This window comes from Cebus imitator, unplaced genomic scaffold (assembly GCF_001604975.1).
Source record: "Cebus imitator isolate Cc_AM_T3 unplaced genomic scaffold, Cebus_imitator-1.0 Scaffold494, whole genome shotgun sequence".
Classification (NCBI taxonomy): domain Eukaryota; kingdom Metazoa; phylum Chordata; class Mammalia; order Primates; family Cebidae; genus Cebus; species Cebus imitator.
Genome location: NW_016107809.1, coordinates 860,654 through 880,915, shown reverse-complemented (window position 1 = coordinate 880,915; position 20,262 = coordinate 860,654). Strand labels below are relative to the sequence as shown.

Below are 20,262 nucleotides of genomic sequence, written 5' to 3'. Positions count from 1 at the left end.
CTCAGTTTCTTCCTTTTACAAAATAAATAGGCTAAATCTTTCTTTAAGGTTTCTTCTCGGCTCTGCTGCAATAATTCATTCCTAGCTGCATCAAGTGTATAATAAACTCTGAAAGCAAGAGGAAAATGATCGGTTCTCAGGTTCACTGATTTCTTTTTGCAGCACAAATGGACATTATTTACAGAGAGCCCTGCTATATAGCCTTAGATATGGAGGAGAGTTGTTATCAAATAAAGCTGTGCTCCAGCTGTCCTGGATAACAGTGTGTCTTGAGAAGCAGTAGAGTCTGTAGAGGCCAGCAAGAATCATCTACTTCAAGCATCATTCCTGTCCTCCACTGATCGTCCAGTTCACTACACACTGAGCAAGCACTTTTATGTGCCAGGCACTATTAGAAATACTGAAATGAATTAAGATCCTTTTCCAAATCAAGCTCACAATATTTGATAAAAGAAACAACCGAGCAAAAAACCCAGGGGTCCCAGCTGATGAGCCATTCTGAAACTCTTATTCACATGCTCAGGAAGAAAATTAAGTAGAGGTTCAGAGAAAGATCTTTGAAATCAGGCACACCTGGATTCAAATTTGGGCAAGTTAATCTCTCTCCTTGTTTCCCCATCTTTAAAATGTCACAATGATAGTATCTTTCTCAAAGAATTAGTGGGATAGTGCGTGTAAAAGCTCTTCACTTTTTTTCCATAAATATTTTTTGAGAGCTTCTGTGTATCAAGCATTTTGGAAGATAACTAAGGATACAACTTTAAGTTGTAGATGTGGCCTCTCCTCTCATAAATTTGCAGTGTCAAATTTATGTGGTGTCAATATTAACTAGGTATTGCACAAATAAATTTATTGTTTGAAATAATGATAAGCATTATGTGTCATTGGGTCCTACAGAGAGCAGATTCAGAGAAAGAATCAGAAGCATAGGAGATTCACTGGGGTTCATGTCCGAGAAAAAGTAGGGATGGAAGAAGCAGGATTGGGCAGGAAGAATGTCAGACTGCAATGATCTTGTCAAAGGCTTGGCCAATTCAAGAGAGACTTGGAAACAAAGATTGCCCAATAGAGGAATCCCAAATTGGATAGAAATGACCAGATGCTAGTCCCTCTCACTATGTCCAGCCACAACACTGGGGCTGCTCCAGAAGAGTGTGGCTGAGGCAGGCCCAGAGATACTAACAGCTGGAGGTAGTTAATCATCTGCACTCCTTTCAGCTGAATGGCAAGGTCTTGAAGAGAGGTCCACTTAATGTACCCCCATTGCTGTCCACACTATGAAGGAAGCAATAGAAAAGTTTGCCTAGACTTCCCTGACAAAGTTTTTTGGAGATGTGGAGGATGAGGCAGTGTAAACCAGACCCAGAGGTGTAGGCAGAAGCTGTCCAGGGTTAAGAAAGAACATGTGTGAAGCACCAAGCCGGGAGATGCCAGTGCTTGTTTTAAGAGACAAAAAGAGAATAAGACTTGAAGCTGAAGAGGCTGGAGCCAGATGCAGTAGGGCCTGATAGGATATGTTAGGATTTTGATCTTTATCTTAAGAGCAAAGGGAAGCTGGTGAAAGATTTTAAGAAAAATGTGGAGGAGTCAGTAACATGATCAGATTTGCATTTTAAAAAATTGCTGTGGCTGCTATGTTGAGGAAAGAATTAGCAAAAGAAGAAGAAATGCAGGAAAACCACTCAGGAGGTTCTTGAACGTTTTGCACTTAGTAGTAAGCCCTCTAAAAATAAGACCGACATAGTCATTATTAATAATTATAAGCCTAGATGGGTGCAGTGGTTCACACCTGTAATCCTACCACTTCGAGTGGCTGAAGTGGGTAGATCACTTCAGCGAAGGATTTCAAGACCAACCTGGGCAACATGACAAAACCCCGTCTCTACAAAAAATACAACAACAACAACAACAAAAATTAGCCTGGCTTGGTGGCATGCACCTGTAGTCCCAGTTACTTGGGTGAGGCAGAAGAATCACTTGAACCTGGGAGGTGGAGGCTACAATGAGCTGAGATCATGCCACTGCACTCCAACCTGGGTGACAAAGTGAGACTCTGTCTCAAAATAATAATAATTATTATTATTATTAAAAGCCTGAATTACATAATCTTACTCTTACTCCCTGCATGAAATCTAGACACTTTTGCATTCACTTTAAGCTCTCTACCAATTACTTCTTTATCATAAACAGTACTGTTCAATAACTTTACATTTCATTGCTCTATTTCAGACATTATGCTTCATTTTAAAACTCTTCCTGTTCTCTGAACACATTTTACATTTTTGCTCCAAACCACAGTTCTTGCCCATCTGAATGCCTTTCCCCACTCTCTGCCAACAATTATTTTCCTCTTGCTCTAAACTCAGCTAAAGTCTTTCTGGCCCACTCCACGTAGCCTGATATTCCTTTCATTTCACCATCCTTTGGTAATAACAGAGCACTCTAAAGCTATAGTTTGTATTGGAATGTGTCTTTATGTTCTTTTCATGTTCTTTTAACTTCTTTTGAACTCTTAGAAATCAGAGACTTAAGGAGGTAATAGGCATAAAGGATAACTTATCTTTTTAAGAAGCGTAACATTTAAAAAAAAATAATAGTTGGCAATGATCCAAAAATGTAGGTTGTTCCGATAGAGAACAGGAATGAGTGCAAAATAAAAACTGTTAGAGAGGAAAACATAATTGTTATGCGTTGGAAAAAAATAGCTAAAAACGATAGGAACTAAAATGTATTGAGTTATTTCCTAGTACCAATCACTAGTCTAAAAACTTGGCATATATTATCTCATTTAATTCTCACAACAACTCTATGAAGTATAATTCTTATCCCTGTTTCATAATGTTGAATAATGTGTATCACCCAGTCCCCTAAGCTCTAAAGAAAAAGAAAATTTTCTTGAGCAGCTAATTATTGAGGCTTAGTTGTGCCATGTGATGAGGAGGAAGGAGGGTCGCTAGAAAAGCTGATAGCAGACAAATGGCTTCAGGTAATGAATTTCACTTCCAGAAGGAAAGATTAGGTAGTGGGAATTAGAGAGAGGAGATATAGGCAAGGAAGTGGGATTTAGAAAGGAAAGTCAACAATATATTTCAAGGAAGTTTTGTATATTCCTTCCCCATCTCCTTAAGAGACTTTAGTAAAGACCTACACTGCTTTTTGTTTCAGAGTTTTTGTGTGTTTTGTTTTTAGTCTCCAGTTATGTGCCTAATCTGGCCTTGAGGGAAAAGGATAGCCCAACTCATTCAGGTTTATCCAGAGATAAGTTCTCCCAGGATTTTGGAGGAATATAAATTGCAATACTTAACTTTAGACGAAGAGGTCCCTATTTCTCTGGATCAACAGGATAAAATAAGAGAAGAAGGATGGGAAGAGTTTTCTCTCTCTATGTTACAGTGAAGGAAGACTTCGAAAGAGCAGACTCATGAGGAATGATGACAGTGCCATTTGCTGAAAATGAAAGTGGGAACTTGGACCAGAAGTTTTAGAATCCTGAATATATCAAAGAAATGTGAAGGCTGAGGCTTAGGGAGATCAAAGAGTAGAGGATGTATTGAGGTCACAGTTGAAGGAAAGGAGCCTGAATTTCCACTAAATTTGGACTAAATCTCCACTACTCTTCTTCCTGTTCCTTAACATTCTGCTCATTGGCTTACCCACCAACCCAGGAAACAAACTTACCTCATCTTCAAGTCGCTGGAGGCAGGAAGAATGAGCAAGGTTTTGTTCAAGGAAGAGCTGTTGTAACAAAATAATTGTAATTCGTCTGATAGAGCAGGGAGAGAAACTCCATTTCTTCTGCAGAATTCAGGGCATGATTTGCATTTGAAAAAACAATCTCATTACAGCAGTATGTTATATTATATTTTCCAGAAAAATGTTTGAGAAGAACCATAGCACTCTCTTGCATGTACAATGTGTACCCACACACAGACATACACACACACACACACTGAATTTTCCAATTAAAAGTACATATAATTCAATTAAAAAGCAATTAGAAAAGTAAGATAAATTGATCAGGGGATGTTCCTAAATTTAAACAGGGAAAGACTTGTAGAGGTTTAAAAATAAAAGGACTTGGGATTGGAAGAACGAACATTAGGGAAAGCTATATGGCAAAGCTAAAAGAATTGTGGAAATAATGCTATTTAAAAATAATTGTGTTAGAAATCTTCCTAATGGGATTAGTCCATTTCATTGACTTAGATAGTTATAAAATTAATTCCTTTTTGTGGGAATTTTAATTGGGTGGCTACAACCAGATGCACATAAGGAATCCCCTCCTGGTACTAGAATTGCAATCAGGATGTTCAATTCAACAATAGAATTTGATTCATAAATTGGGTAAATCTCCCAATCCAAAGAGGTTCCATATAGCTACTGTGCACCTAAAATTGCCTCCAGATGGTTTTCTTACTTTCATGTTATTCTAAGTGTTTTACTCTTGGTGAAACCTCTTCACATGTTAGGCTACTTGTCTACTTTCATTCCCCTTTACCCTCACCTCCTGAAATATTTCATCATTTTATCTTTTGGGTCAACAATTATGGAAAATAAAATTATTTCAATATCAAAGGATTTTAATTATCATCTTGTTCTATTTTCCCATTTTATAGGTTAAAAATCCAAGACTAAATAGGTTACTTTCCCCAGGATCATGCAGCTGGTTAAGGGGAAGAGTGGGAAAAGACTGCAGGTCCTTCTTCTGCAGGCCTCCAAATGTGCCACCTACTCTACACTAACTTTCATGGAGTAGCTTTCTCATCCTCTAATTTTCCTTCCCAGGAGCCTTTGCCAGCTCCTTATGGCTCCTTTGTGACATGGAGATCAATATTACACACACACAATATGTTTATACAAGTGCAATCTCTCATGCCCTGGTTTGTTTCCTAAACACATTTTGTGGCCTTTTGGCCTAATTTGCACATTGGGCATATGTCTCACTTTAAGTAGGCTGGCCCAAATGCCTTCCTTCTCCAGAGAGTCTTAAAATAGGAAAAAAGAATTCAATAGGAAATCAAAAGAATACAAGAACATTTGAAATAATACAAATGCATAACAGAAAACTAAAAAGTTACGATCCCATCACCTCACGCAACTCTGTAACCATTATGATGCATGTATTAATCTGCTTTCATACGGCTGATAAAGACATACCCAAGACTAGGCAATTTACAAAGGAAAGAGGCTTAATGGTCTTACAGTTCCATGTGGCTAGGGCAGCCTCACAATCATGGTGAAAGGCAAGGAGAAGCAAGTCATGTCTTACATGGATGGCATCAGGCAAAGAAAGAGCTTGTGCAGAGAAACTCCCATTTTTAAAACCATCAGATCTCATGAGACTTATTCCTATCATGAGAACAGCACAGGAAAGCCTCACCCCCATGATTCAATTATCTTCTGCCAGGTCCCTGGCAGAAGCCAAACCATATTAGTTCACTTCCTTCAGACTGTTCCTGTAGGCATCCCCTTTTTATTATCATTATTTTTCCTTAATTCAACTTAGTTCAAACCCAGTGTTGGAATAAGCTGTCTATAAACTGCCTTGTCCTTTCCTTGAATCAATGAAAAAGCATCCCAAGAATATCAATACATCTAGAGCCTCTCCCAACACATAATTGGGAGTTGGAAATAATTTTTCAGCCATCCTTTGGTTAGGAGGTTGTGGAAGAGATTTCTAATTGCAAGTTTAATGTCCATAACTCCCTTTTATCTTTCTAAGAGAACTCCAATTTTATTGAAGGCAACTTAATGCTAAGCTGAAGAACTCTATTTCCACAGCTATTCTTTTAGTTAGGATTGGTCATATCAAACAGATTTGGTGAAAGGAGGTAAGCAGAAATTACATGGTGGAGTACTGCAGAGAATGCACTGGCTGACTTATTTGATAAGCATATGTCTGCTTTCCCCTCTTCCTCCTTCCTCCTCCCTGTATGGTGGATATAATGGTTGGAGCTGCAGTAACTAACTGTGACCATGAAGCAATACTGAAGATGGAAACTAGATGCTAAGGATGTTGACATCTGAAAGAATAAGGCTGGAATTCGCTGACATTCTGGTTGCTTCTATATGAGTTCTAGATTAACAACTGCTCAACTTTCCATTGTTTGAGAGAAAAGTGCATTTCCATTTTACTTAATCCACACTTTTTATTAGGCTGTTTTTTACTTGAAGCTAAAAAGTACTAGTTAATATAGGAGCCAAATAATCCTGAAATATGTACAAGGAAAGCTTCCCTTGAATTCCATAATGGCTCCTCTGAGCCTGAATCTTTTGTTACCTGGGATTCCCCAGTCATCTCTATGCACCCCTACCTTCCATGTTGGTAACTTGGCAAAGCCAGAACCTCAGGTATTGGACACTTTGGGCTTGACACTCTAGAATCATAGTGCTGTGCTCTTTTCCTCTTACACTGCCACTGTTTCCAGCTGCATTCCCCAAAATGTCCAAGCTTTGCCTGGGGAACTGTTGCTGCTTCCAAATCTTACCTGTCCTCACTCCCATCCCCACCCCAATTTAGTTTATGCACCTGCTAAGGATCATCTTGGCCAGCTTTCTACCAAATGCTTAATAGAACATTTACATGTGTTATTTATTTGTAGGACATTCTCTAACATCTTCTCAAATGATTTTTATCTAAGATTTCCAAATTTATTTTCCCCCGCTTCCTAACAATCTCTATCAAACTGAGTGACTCGTTCCCCCATGGTTCTAGTAAAGGGTAATCAGTGTGAATTGGACTCAGCCTAAAATCTTTCCATAGATGGCTAATGAAGAAGCTTCTGTTTCTATAAAAAAAATTTTCCCAAAGGTTAGCCATAGAAATAGAGAGGGACTATTCCATTTCATTCTTTTTACCTCTTTATCTTTCTAATTGAGTTATAACTCTAGCAACATACAGGATCTTCAGTCTTTAGGGTTCAGATTTACTTAATGGAGTAGTAACTTTCATTTTTGTTTTATAAAATTAAATTAAAATTTTATTAAGGATTTCAAGTTACATAATTCAAATTTCTAGAATGGAATGGAATCATTCTGGAACTAGAAAAATGGCATAAACACTGACATCCTTTGAAACTTCAATTTTATAAAGAAAATTCTTCTGCAAACCACATCCCCATTATATAACAAGACTAAGTATTATCTACACCTTCACTTTGGTAATAGCTATTTCCTAAAATAATGAAAAAGATGATTTTACTACTTCAGTTCATTAAAAATGGGATTCTATCTGTAAAGTTCAGAAAAAACTGCATTTAGATGAACTACGGTTACCAAAAAAAAAAGAAAGAAAGAAAAAGAAAACACAGAGTGTCTAATCAGAGCAAAGGAAATAATTTTGAAAATAAAGAGAAAAAAGGTATTATAATTGATAAGGATTTCCAGTAGTAAGTTAAAATCTCAGGAGAGGAATGGATAGCACTATAAACAATGTGTTCGCATTCCAAGACCTTAACATTAACTTCTGAAAAAGGAAGTTTTCATCACCTCTAAAAATGAATTCAATGTAATTTTATTAAGAGTAGGAAATCTAGACCTTCCTCTAATGACAATCCAGTCCATCCTCACTGACATCAAAAAAAGTTCAACCCCAAAATTACAATTAGCCTGAGGCATTGTAAACGTGGCTCTACAGTCTGAAATTTAATTACATATTTTGTCAAAAATAGTCTGATTACCACTTTAGTCTCATGACTACAATACTATATAGTGCTCTTCCTATAGTGTTTACTAAAATACAGTCATAAAAAATATCTGAAAAAAATTCTTGGGCCTTGTGAAATAGTGCATCCATCCATTTCTGTAAAAATAGGAGCCATACAAAGATCTAAAAGAATGCTGCCTGCCCAGATCCAGAGTAGAGGTACTTAACCTTCATTTTCCAGTTTAGTTATCAAAGCGTAGTATGAATGAAATGCTGAGCGTTACACTGGCATTACAAATAGGCCTAAAATTTTGAGTTTTTAATGGGATTGAGAAGCATTTTATAAGATTTAACTCAATATGCCTTAACACATCCATAAGGTAGTTAAGTAAATAATACTACCCATTTTAATACATAGTAAACAGAATCATGGGTAAGTGATATACTCAAAGCAATAAGAATTAGAAGAAACCACAGAAGCTTCAGGCCTTCTCTCTAGCTCTAACCCAAAGAAATGAACTTCAATTTAAAAAAAAGTATCAAATCACTTAAGATCTTCTTCTCCTTCTCCTTCTCCTTCCTTCTCCTTCTTCTTTCTTATTCTCCTTCTCCTTGTTTTCTTCTTCTTTTTTTTTTTACATTTGCTTATTAAATAAAGCTGGTATCGTTTTCTTCAATAAGGCAGTAAAAACAGAGTATAACCCCTAATTCAAGCTAAGCCTCTGCTTCTACCTGAATTGGTACAAAATTAAGACATTATCTTGCAAGAACTAAAATTGTATTTGAAATTTTTATTTTAGGCTGCAAAAGCAAGCAAACAACAAATAATGAAAATAGGCTTGTCAAATGATGTAAATTCATCCTTTCCAGGGAAGCAGAAGGTAGACCCTACCACAAATAAAAGATAGTTAATGTAGGTTAAATTTAAAAATATAGTTAAATTCAGGCTAACTTCTGAAAATCCTCTTTTATTCACCTCACTGTGATACCAGTAGCTATACTGAATCAGGTTACTTTCAGTTAACTATGTCACCTATAACACAATAATTGATTAACAATCTAATACAGTTATTGGGCGTGGTCATACTGGAAATTCTTAACCATATGGTTGTCTTGCCATTTTTTTTAAAGAATAAATTGTCCTAGTAGAAGTCACTGCATTTCTGTAACAAAGTAATGAAAGGCACAGCTAATCCAAGCAGACTTAACCCTATTCAATAACCAGCTGAAAATATACTTTGTTCTTCAAGGAAAAAATTATGAAAAAAAGTGTTTCCTTTAACAGTTGTTAATTCATAGATGTATAGATGTACTCCAAGAGCTGCATAAAAATATTCCAGAAAAACCAAATTATGTAGCAGTGAATGAACATGAATGACAGAACTTGTGCATTCAATCTATCTGGCAGAAAAACTAGCTAAAATGCTGGGGAGAACAAATTGGTCTTTAAAATATCAGTTTTCTGCCCTTTAAAAGATTACCTAGTCTACCAAGAAAATACAAAAACATAAGGCTGTAAGTAAATAAGAGTTGTGTTTAGGCTATTACAGTGCAGGTTATCCTCAAGGCCACATACATTTTGCTTCACTGTTGCTTGCTCTCTGCTGGGTTTTGATCCTTCTTTGGGTCATTGTCTAGATCATTTTCCTCATCTCCTTCTTCATCCCCTTCCTTATCCACTTCTTCATCATAATCATTATCATTATCTTCTGTAGCTTCTCCTGTAAAGTATAACACTGATCTTGGGATTGTATGCTCATATAAAAAGTGACCAATTTCAAAGTCTATAGCAAGAATAGCTTCCACAGTATCATCCAGATCTCCATTCTCAGGAACTTCAGGAAGGGCAGAAAAATTAAAGAGTCATTGGAAACTGTTTTAGTCACAGTATGAACAGCCCCATATCCCTTGTGTCTCTGCTTCTTCATAATGGTTTTCAAAGTGACATTCTTTCCTTTTTTCAATCTATCTGGCACCCTGTACAACCCATAATTTCTTGTCCATCAATAGAAAAGGGATCAGAATTATCTGGTTCTGACCTCATCCTATATGTCTTTGTCAGCACTTCATTTGTGAAATATTCACTGGGCTCAAAGTGGAATTCTAAGACAAAACTCATAGGCTGGCCAGCATCTGAGAACTTCATTTTATTATCTTTCAAGTGCTTCAGAATAGATTCATCATGTTCCTGAACCATATCACTGAGTAAGTCATTCTTAAAAACAGTTAACCAAAATTCATGAATTCCTTTGGGGTCTTCTTTTTCTTCATCCTTTTTCACATCTTCATTCTTGACATTTTCTTTCAACTCTTCCAAAATCTCATCTTCTTCATCTGGTTTCCATTCACTTTCTTCTTCCATAGGTTCATAAACTAAATTAGTAATCTCAAATCACTTATCAAATAGAGACTGAGAGAACATCATAGAGAAGTGATAACCTTCAAACCACTCTAAAATGTTCAATCTGTGAATAGAAATAAAAGTAAACTATCAAATTAAAATATTGGCTCCTAGATTTTAGTAGTAAATAATTTTTTTCCCTAGACCATCACTCAGTAACATTAGCTTTTGGTTATATGATTCTGAGAGGACAAGTATTGTCTCTTTGGGTTCTAGTGTCTTTTACCCAAGCCCATAGGAAAGCAATCTTTCTGGTCCAGATTCTCTACTAATAAGGCATTAGCAGCACTACTGACTAATGTGATTTAAGATGGCTCATGAGTATGCCCACTTTCAAAAGAGCCTGACCTGAGATAGGGAAGCATGGAAGAGATCACTACGGCTGCCCTAGGAGGAATGGGTTAGAAAAGAATGACTTGGAGGAGATAGAAGGATTGATAAAGGACTCTTGGCACAAGTGTCTCAGGCTCAGCTCTAAGGGACTCAATACCTTCAGCAAATTGGAAACTGGTATACGAGATATCACAAAAGTGATCTAGTCTGACAGCGGCAGTTCTAAGACTCAGAACACTTAATGGCTTCCTTCTCTGTCTTTAGGGAGTGCTTAAAAGTCCTAATCCAGAGATTAAACTATTTATCCCTTACAGAATCTCATTTGCCTTTTCCCATCATTATGCAGAGCAGTTCTGCACTCACACACCCCAGCTTCCACCTCCAGATTTTATCCCCACCACCTATGATGACTTGGCAAACAAAGGGCATTCTGGCTACCAGGACTGCCTCTCAGAATCATATATAACATTTCTTTCACTTACACACAGATAAAAGATGAAATGAAAATAGTTCAAAATCAGTTCAGGTGTTGGAACTATGGGTGATTTTTTTCTTCTTTCTATTTTCAGTCTTCTCATATTTTATTTGATTATAATACATATTAATGAGCTCTAACATTTCCTGAGCACTGACTCTGGGCCAGGTACTGTGCTAAGCACATTACATATATATCTCACTTAATCCTTTTTACAAATCTGTGAATTTACATATAAGGAAACTAAGGAAATTAAGTAACTTCTCAGTCAGTGCTCTGTATATGAGCCCTGGTCTATTTGACATTAAAGTGAGAACTCTTAACTACTACATTTATTTGGTTGTAAGATGTTGAAACTAGAAACTTAATCGCAGACTTATTTTAGGGAATTCAACTGTTATAAAAATGAGAAGATGGCTGAGCACAGTGGCTCATGCCTATAATCCCAGTACTTTGGGAAGCCAGTTGTGGGGGCGGGGAGAATTGCTTGAGCTCAGGAGTTTGAGACCAGTCTGGGCAGCATGGCAAAACCCCACCTCCATTGGTTTGCCAGGGAAACCAATCCTGTGATTAGAGGATTGGAACTTTAAGTTCCACCATTCGACTTCCCAGGAGGTGAGAGGGGCTAACAGTTGAGTTAATCACCAATGGCCAGTGATATCATCAATCATGCCTATGTAATGGAACCTCCAAAAAACCCAACAGAAGTGGGTTCAGGGAGCCTCTGGAGAGCCGGCCACATAAAGGTGCCTGGAGGGTGGTCTGCTGAGAGCAGACGTGGAAGCCCTGCACCCTTTCCCACCTGCCTTGCCCTAGGCATCTCTCCGTCTGACTGTTCTTCTGTATCCTTTGTAAAACCCTTTACAATAAATGGGTAAACACGTTTCCCTGAATTCTGTGAGCCACTTTAGCAAACTGATAAAACCTGAAGAGAGGGGTCATGGGTACGCCAATTTATAGCCAGTCAGAAGTATGGGCTGCAACCTGGGACTTGCCATTGGCATCTGGAGTGAGAAGCAGTCTTGAGAGACTGAGCCTTGACCTGTGAGATCTGACTCTAACTCTAGGGAGATGTGTCAGAGCTGAATTGTAAGACAACCCCCTGATGTCTAATGGAAAATTATTTGGTGTATAGGGAAATAAATCCACACATCCAGTGTCAGAAGTGTTGTGTTGAATAGTGTATGAAAAACCAAAGGGCCAGTTTTCCAATCTCTTACATCTCCTGAAAAGAAATTTAGATTGTATTTCCCCTAAGCACCTGGATGATAGATTTTAAGAATGAGACTAGCTGCCTTTCCTAATAGGATAAAGATGGGTTGGGGCATAATAGCGACTCTCTTTGGGTGCTAAATAGATGTACTTTATAGGATGAAGTCTCCTGGCATTATTGGTGCCAGCACAGCCAAGCCTCAGAGGAGAAACTTTCATTTCCTTTCATGTAATAATTCTAAGTATTATTAAAATTATTATATTATCAAAGTTCTGTTCATCATGTTTAAAAGCAGAAAAAGTGTCTAGAAATTAACAAATGAAACTCAAAGAAATAAAAGTACAGTCTATGGAGTAGTAAAATATTTCTATAGCAGAAATATATGGCCAGGAATGGTGGCACTTTGGGAGACCAAGGCAAGCGGATGGCTTGAGGTCAGGAGTTTGAGATCAGCCTGTCTAACATGTTGAAACCTTGTCTTTACTGAAAATACAAAAATTAGCTGGTTGTCGTGATGCATGCCTGTAATCCCAGCTACTCAACAGGCTTAGGCAGGAGAATCATTTGAACCTGGAGACAAAGGTTGCAGTGAATCGATATCATACCACTCACTGCATTCCAGCCAGGCTGACAGAGTGAGTGAAACTGTCTCACAAAAAATAAATTAATTAATTAATTAATTAAAAAAATAAGTGCCTAATATATGTTCAAGAAGCAAAGTGAGCCCTTCTGTTATTAGGCAAATGGGTAAGTACAAGAGAGTGATTTTCACTGTACAGAGAATTCCTAAGCAAGGGGCTATATTATAAGCTCAGGTGTTCCAAAGTGGTAGTCCCTGCTCAGAAAGTCATGGGCTATGAATCCTCAGGCCTGATTCTTCAGGCAAAATTGACGACTTCCAAGTTGAGGCCCAGAATATATATGAAATATCAGGTGAAATGAGAGCAATGAATCCAGTCCTGGCCAGAGACAGTGGTGTCTTCTTCTCACTTCACCTCTGCCCAGTATAAAGGTCTCCTTCAAGGTAGCCATAGCTATAATACATCTAGATGCTGCGAGCTCTCTCTCTCTAGGACAATGGCTTAGGTATTGACAAGCTCTTGCTTATGTTGTACTGAAATCTGCCTTCTTTAACTGCTGCTCTTTAATCCAGCTCTACATCTTGACAGGGGAGAACAAATTTATTCTGCCTGTCACACAAGAGCCTTTTAAATATTTACAGACAAGGATATGGTATTCCTTTGACTTTTTTTCTTCTACAGGGTAAATGTGATAATTTCTGTCAACTATTCCTGATTTCCTGACCCTTACCACCCCATTACTTTTCTTCTAGTTGGTCAAAATCCCCCAAGCATTGTGGTATCTACCACAGAACCCAGTACTTCAGTGTGGTCCGACCACAGCCCACTGCAGTAGAACCACGGTTTCCTATAATCTCTCCTTCAATTTACTTCATGCAGTCAAAGATTGGGTTGTTTTTTTTCTGTCAGACACATCATAATGTTGGAAAATATTCAACTTGTGGATGATTAAAGTCCCCAGCCCTTTCATATGAACAAATGCTGTTTGGGTAATCATCTCCATACTGAACTTACATGATGGTTGTCTTTTTAGCCTAAATATAGAATTCCACAATTATTTCTGATATATTCCATCTTATTGAGTTAGACAAGAAACTCCAGACTGTCTAGACAATTTTGAATTCTGATTTAGCTCTGTAGCTATAAGTTTACTTTCCAGCTTTGTGTCACCTGTAGGTTTAGTAAAAATGCCATTTAACCTATCGATGCATTGCAAAAGGAAAGCAAACTTTTCTGACATTATTGAAAGTGTAGGCTTGAGTACGTGATGCAAAATGACTTCTAAATTAGTACAGCAATTTATAGACAGCCTTTTTCACTTCTCTCCAACCCACCTGCATGACATGTAATGCAAAGCACACAAAGAAGAAAAGGAGTCCTACTTAATGTGGGTAGTGAGCAAGGAAGAAAACAGAAAGAAGTAGTGACATTACTGGTAACTCTCTCTCTATTCCATCCCTGGTCCCAAGATTGGACATTCTTGTAGTTTTGTCCATGTACTATCCTTTGGGGACTGAAATGGTTCATGATGTGTTTATAGTTCATCCTAGACCATGGCTCAGCCTTGCCACCCATCTTCCCTGTCCAGTGAGATCAGAGGCAATAGGTGGATATCAAGTCACTATTTGAATAGGGTGGATATCAAATACAGCAGCCCCAGTCCATGCAGAATTCAGCCTTTTGATGGTTCTTGATCGAACCGCCAGCAACCATTACTTCCTCCCACTTGTCTTTACCTACACAGGATCAGTAACAGCCAGAAAAGTTCTTCTCCTTCTTGATTTATTTCCTCCTACTTAGACCCAGGTAGAGAAACTGGGACCTAACTTTTATGGCCTTGGTGTTAGGAAAACAAAGCTAACTAATAATATTAAGGAATAGAAGTAATTTTATGCCCAGGGCCTGCTGACCTGTATAATGTTTTCTCTGATGCAGTTGACTCTCTGAACCTGAACATATTCTATATAACTTTTACAGCTCCCTTTCTTAAGGGAGATAATCATAACAATAGATTCTAGGAAAATCTCTTACATGGGCTGATATGTATTCTCCTTTTTCCTCATGGCCCAAGATCAGATCATCTCAAATGCAACTTTAATAAATGTCCTACACAGTCATCAGTGTGAGAGCTGTAAAGCAAGAGTAGAGGCTAGGACTATATTTGGGAGCTGGCCATAGACTTAATTTCAGTATTGGCTTATCCGCTTACCAGCCATGTGATCTTGGGCAAATTACTTACCTCTCTATTCCTAAGAGATGGATAAATAAGAATAGAGTTGATGTGATAAGAAGTAATCAAAATAAGTAATACAAACTAGTTAGTACAGTCCTTGGCATATAAACAGTGCTCAATAAATATTAGTTATTATTAAATAGCCTTCTAATATATATGTTCAGCTTTCTTTTTCTACTGTTCAATTTCTGTGCTGTGATCAAAAACTATTAGGAAACATGGTAACAATGTTACCAGAGTTTTAGAATCCTAGCATGTAAAAGATCTAATCCAACCCTTCCTTTGACAGATGATGAAAATGAGTCTCAGAAAGGAAAAAGGAATTTCCCAAGGTATACAGTGAGTGAAAGGCAGAGCCAGGACTATAAACTAGGTATCCTGACACTCAATACTATCCCCAATTGTAGCCACCTTTTTCCAGCTGAGAAAAGAATCAGGATTAACCAAATGCAGATTTAGATGCTAGTATATTTTATATGTAGGAATGTGATAGCTGTTGTTATGAAATATTTGAAAAATATGTATGTATATATATGTGTCATTTTGTATAGAGAAATTATAAGAATTATCTATAAATATGTACACATAGCAAATGTGGCTTATGTTCAAAACTCTCACTTCCAACCTCCCTGTTTACTAAGCAGCATGGGATTGTGGAAAGAACATAGAATTTGGAATGGAGTGAGCTTGGATTCAAATCCCAATTCTACCACTTGCTGTTTGCATGACCTCTATTTAGCAAGTTACTTAATCCCTTTGAGCCTCAATTTCTTCATCTGGAAAATGGAGATATCAAAACCTATTTTCAGTGATTTTTGTGGTACATAGGATATATAGTATGGGAACAAAGAGCCTGGTTTAAAGAGATGCGCATCACACATTGGCATCCCTCCTTAGAGTTGATTCTCACTTTGCTGTCCTGATTTTGGTGCTCTGCTGGAAGCAAGGCACCACCAGGTGCTAGCGACATGTGAACCATATTTAAGAGGAAAGACAGCTGTCTGCTTTGCCATGAGTGGGATGGGAACATGGTTCTTGGAGTTTCCCTCAAGGTCACTTGGAAGCATAACATTGTTTCCTACAGAACATCAACTCAGAAGTATGCCAAGGCCTAGGGTTGCTTACCACAGAGAAATTATCTCAAGATTGTTCAATGTCAGGCCTTGGTATTACTGGCTGGCCTTAGAGCTGTCTGTGTACCAGGCTTATATATCCTAATCCTCCAAGTCTATTATCACCTAAAAGCAGCTTTTGGTTTTGGCTCTTGGAGTGTCAACTGTTACAACCGCTCCTTGGTAAGCTTCTTTATGCATTACATATTTATAAATATTTATGTAAGGGAGAAAGGGAATGGGGGAAGAAGGAAAAGAAGGAAAGAGGGAAGGAAAGAAGGAAGGAAGCAAGCTCAAGGATACAACAGTGATTGGCCTTTGAGAACTAGGAAGTAATGTTTTGTTCTGAGAGTTAATCTATACAATCAGTCTGCAATGGATCTGATCAGAATATGCAAAGTCATCTTAAAGTGACAGAATAGATTTTTAGCCAAATAAGACTTTTATATCAGTGGTTCCTCAACCTAGCTGATGATCAGAGTCACTTGGGATACCTGTAAACATTCATATTCCTAAACCCCTCCACAGACCTAATTATTAGAATTTCCAGTAGAGCTATAAAAGCCCATATTTCTTTATATGTATCCTAGGTGCTTTTGTGGCAACCAGCTTCACCCTGGTCAGCAGACTGGCTTTGGGAACCATAGTTGCACTGCAAGAAGTCTCAAAAGGATTAATATATACAAAGAGCAGTGTATTGGTCAACAGAGGGAATGTGGGGAAAAGGGTACACATGGTACACTCTGGCTCTTGTGTGCATGGTTCAGGAATGGGGGCTTCCACCACAGTGCCTGAAACATCTAGATCATCTGGAACAGATTCCTGTTGAGACAGACACGCCAGCTGAGCAGAGCCCTCTGTTATCCAACATTTGAATAATGTAACTCCCTTTGTCAAAGTTCCTTGTTCATTGAGCAACTTTCAGGTGATCGCTCTTCCCATGCAGCTGGTCTATAGGGAGAAAAGGGGCATTTCAGGCCAAATGTTTCCCATTGTAAATTAATAAACTGGCATTCTGGTTATATATCAGTCTCATGTGGATTAGAATGAGTCAGCATCTCTGAGTCTGATCAACTCAGAGGCTGCCAAGATCTAGTTTCTGATGTTGCAAAGCTGAGGGCCCGACCCTGGACCTCGGTTATTCATCAAACGTTTCCCAGGAAGTCAGCCAGCTAGCCTCTCCTGGAGAAAGGAGGTGAGAAGGGGCCCATTTCCCAGGGAAACACACCATGGAAGACCTTCTTGATGCTGGTGTGCTTTACTAGGTGCATGAATGGGGTCTTATAAGAACAGTTCTTTAAAAAGCCTTTCCTGTTCTCAAAGGATTTTCACATACATTAGCTCATTTCACACAACAATCCCGGGAGGTAGGTCAGGCATGTATATATATTATTATCATTTCAGAGATGAGTAATCTGAGCACATAGTCACTTACCTAAGATCCAAAGAAAATAACACAAGTAGGATGAGAATCCAGGTTTTTTGACTCTTAGACATTATTCTTTTCACTTCTCCTCTCATTTAATAAAGGAAATACCATAAGCAGAACCATAAAGGAGCAATAGAAACACCTGAATGGAATAGTGTGGGACTGTCTTCACAAGTGTTTGTGTCGGGGGCTGGGTTAAGGATACAGATATGGAAAGTCAAGTTGACAACATGGCAGAAGAAAAATCAGACCAGTGGTGGTAATAAGAAAGCACATCCAACTTTTTTCTTAGTTAAGATAAATGAAGTCTGATTCAATTTAATCGAACAAATTATTTACTGAGCACCTATTGTGTGCAAGGCCTTGTGTGCTAAGTGCTACCAATCAGAGCAAAGCTTAGAAAATAACAATGCGAAATATGTATTTCAGTGTGGTGAAGAGTGACCCCAAAATAATTTTCCTTCTTTAATCACAGCATCAAAAAATGCAGCCCACAACCAGGGTATTTAAGTGAAAATGGGAAAGGGAGAAGTTGACCGTAACCAGAATTCTGGCCGCAAGACCAGAATTTGGAAATTTGGACTTGATGACATCCCATTAAGGATGGATATTTGTGCAAGATTTTGCTGGGGAAATATAAAAGGATGCAGCTTCCTCAACATTTTTCCATCTCTATATTTTATGTCTTTAAGTCCTTGGTGACTTCATTGGTGACAGTTCCCAAAATAAGTCCTGTTTTTTTGTGTGTGTCTTTTTAAGATATTTTTTACAATGGTATAAAAACAAAATCTAGACACCAGTGGCCCAGGATTTGTGAAAAGGGCAGGTCTCTGGGCTCCTCTTTCTCCTGCTCTAACAAGGGTTTCAGCATGATCTACAGCTGGGATGAAGGGCTCCAGCTGGACCTTGCTAAGGAGCCCACAAACACTGCCCTACAGCTTGCTCCACTCTGCATTTTGCTAACTGGTTGAGCATGTTTTCTCTTTATAAATCTGTACATTCTACTGCGAGCACTACCAGGGTAGCAAAGTGAGGGAGAGCTAGCTGCCTGTTCCCCACCCGATGGGTTCATGTCTGGCTGGATCAGCCTCCCACCTCTCTAGCTGATTCATCAGGCTCAGTCTATTCAAACAGATGGAACTTCTATTTAGGTATTTTAATAGCATGTATTTAAGATATCCTATTGAGAATCTGATCTGACAGAGGTTTGACGAAGTGTTAAAGTGCTGAGAAACCAGGCTCACTAGGCACATAACTTCTTTCCAAACCAGATAATTTGAATCAATTTGGTAAGTAGTTAACTGAGGACCTACTGAGCACCAGTGTGTTTCTAGCATTGTTGAGAGATAGGAAAGAAGCAGAATGCTTGGCGCACAAGCCCTTGGAAGCTTCTACTCTCTCTGGGGAGAAAGAGTGCATGGATGGATGCATTTGCAAATTTACAATGTGTGCGAGGGGTTTGAGCATATAGTCAGGGTGGTGGCCACAATACCTCTTTTGCATCAAGCCTACCTCAGGCAATTCAAAGGCAGATGGCTATTATCTCTTGTGATTAGAAAAATTAAATAAAAGGTGTAATATTTGACCACTTTAATTGGATATACTGCATGCTCTTCAATGCACCAAGTTCCTTCTTGATACCACGCTATTTATTGCTTCTGTTACTGCCCTGATTTTAGGTGATATCCACTCCCCGAATCTGCTGTACTATTCAATTCTGATCCTTCTTTTTTGATCAAATTTGACCTTTTCCAAAAATTTTTTGCTCCCACCCTTCAGGCAATCATGATAATAGCAATATCTTTCTTTCATAGCCTTTACTGTTAGTACCATGCCCTTTGGATCTTCAGTTTAGCAACAGCATATACTGTCTGGTATTGGTCTTTAATCTTCCAGGTTTCTAACACTTGAATATACAACAATACTGTAAGACCTTGAAGGATAAAGGTCAACTTATATTTGTTCAGTTAATATTTGTTCAGTACCAACTTTGTACTATATCATAATTACAGTGAAAACAAATATGTAAAATAAGAAAAGATTCTTACAAGTGGGTAAGAATGGTGGCTCATGCCTATAATCCCGACACCTTGGGAGGCCAAGGTGGGAGGACTGCTTGAGGCAAAGAGTTCGAGATCAGCCCTATCAATACCTCAACTCTACAAAAACTACAAATTAAAAAAATATATGTATCTTGCTCTCAAGGAGCTCACACATTTTGCTGCGGTGAAATGGAATGATAATCTCCTTCTGAAAAGCAGTTAACATAGTGCCAGATATACAGTAAGTCTTCTCTAAACAAATGCCATTATTAGTTATTATTTCTTTTAGACTGGATGAAAGAGTAGAAGTGGAAACACAAACCTAGAAAGGAAGTTGCAAATGTTAAGATGCTTTTGGAGGTAGATAACAAAAAACTCCAATGACTTAAACAGTAAAGGAAATTTATTGATTTTCCTAAATGAAAAAGTTCAGAGGTAGGGTAATAATTAGTTATGATTCAATGAGGGCTTTGGCTTCATTTCTCTGTGATTCTTTTGGTACTGCTCTCCCCCTGAATTGGCTTTATCCTCTGGCAGGCAGCAAGACGACTACAATAATTCCAGGCTTTACGTTTACACACGACATCCAGAGAGAGAGGATTCATCTCTTCTGGAGGATCTCTTAAAAGCAACTTACAGGCCGGGCGCGGTGGCTCAAGCCTGTAATCCCAGCACTTTGGGAGGCTGAGGCGGGTGGATCACAAGGTCAAGAGATCGAGACCATCCTGGTCAACATGGTGAAACCCCGTCTCTACTAAAAATACAAAAAATTAGCTGGGCATGGTGGCGTGTGCCTGT

The 20,262-nt window shown here is 38.3% G+C and overlaps 1 pseudogene across 1 annotated transcript in view; it reads right to left on the bottom strand.

The window, feature by feature from the left end:
• Positions 1-9,066: 9,066 nt before the first annotated feature.
• The window catches only part of LOC108292551, a 16,847-nt pseudogene continuing 5,651 nt past the window's right edge, over positions 9,067-20,262 (bottom strand). Inside the window, exon 2 of the transcript XR_005197556.1 lies at positions 9,067-10,096. The product of XR_005197556.1 is annotated as a nucleosome assembly protein 1-like 1 (transcript). The remainder of the gene's footprint in view (positions 10,097-20,262) is intronic.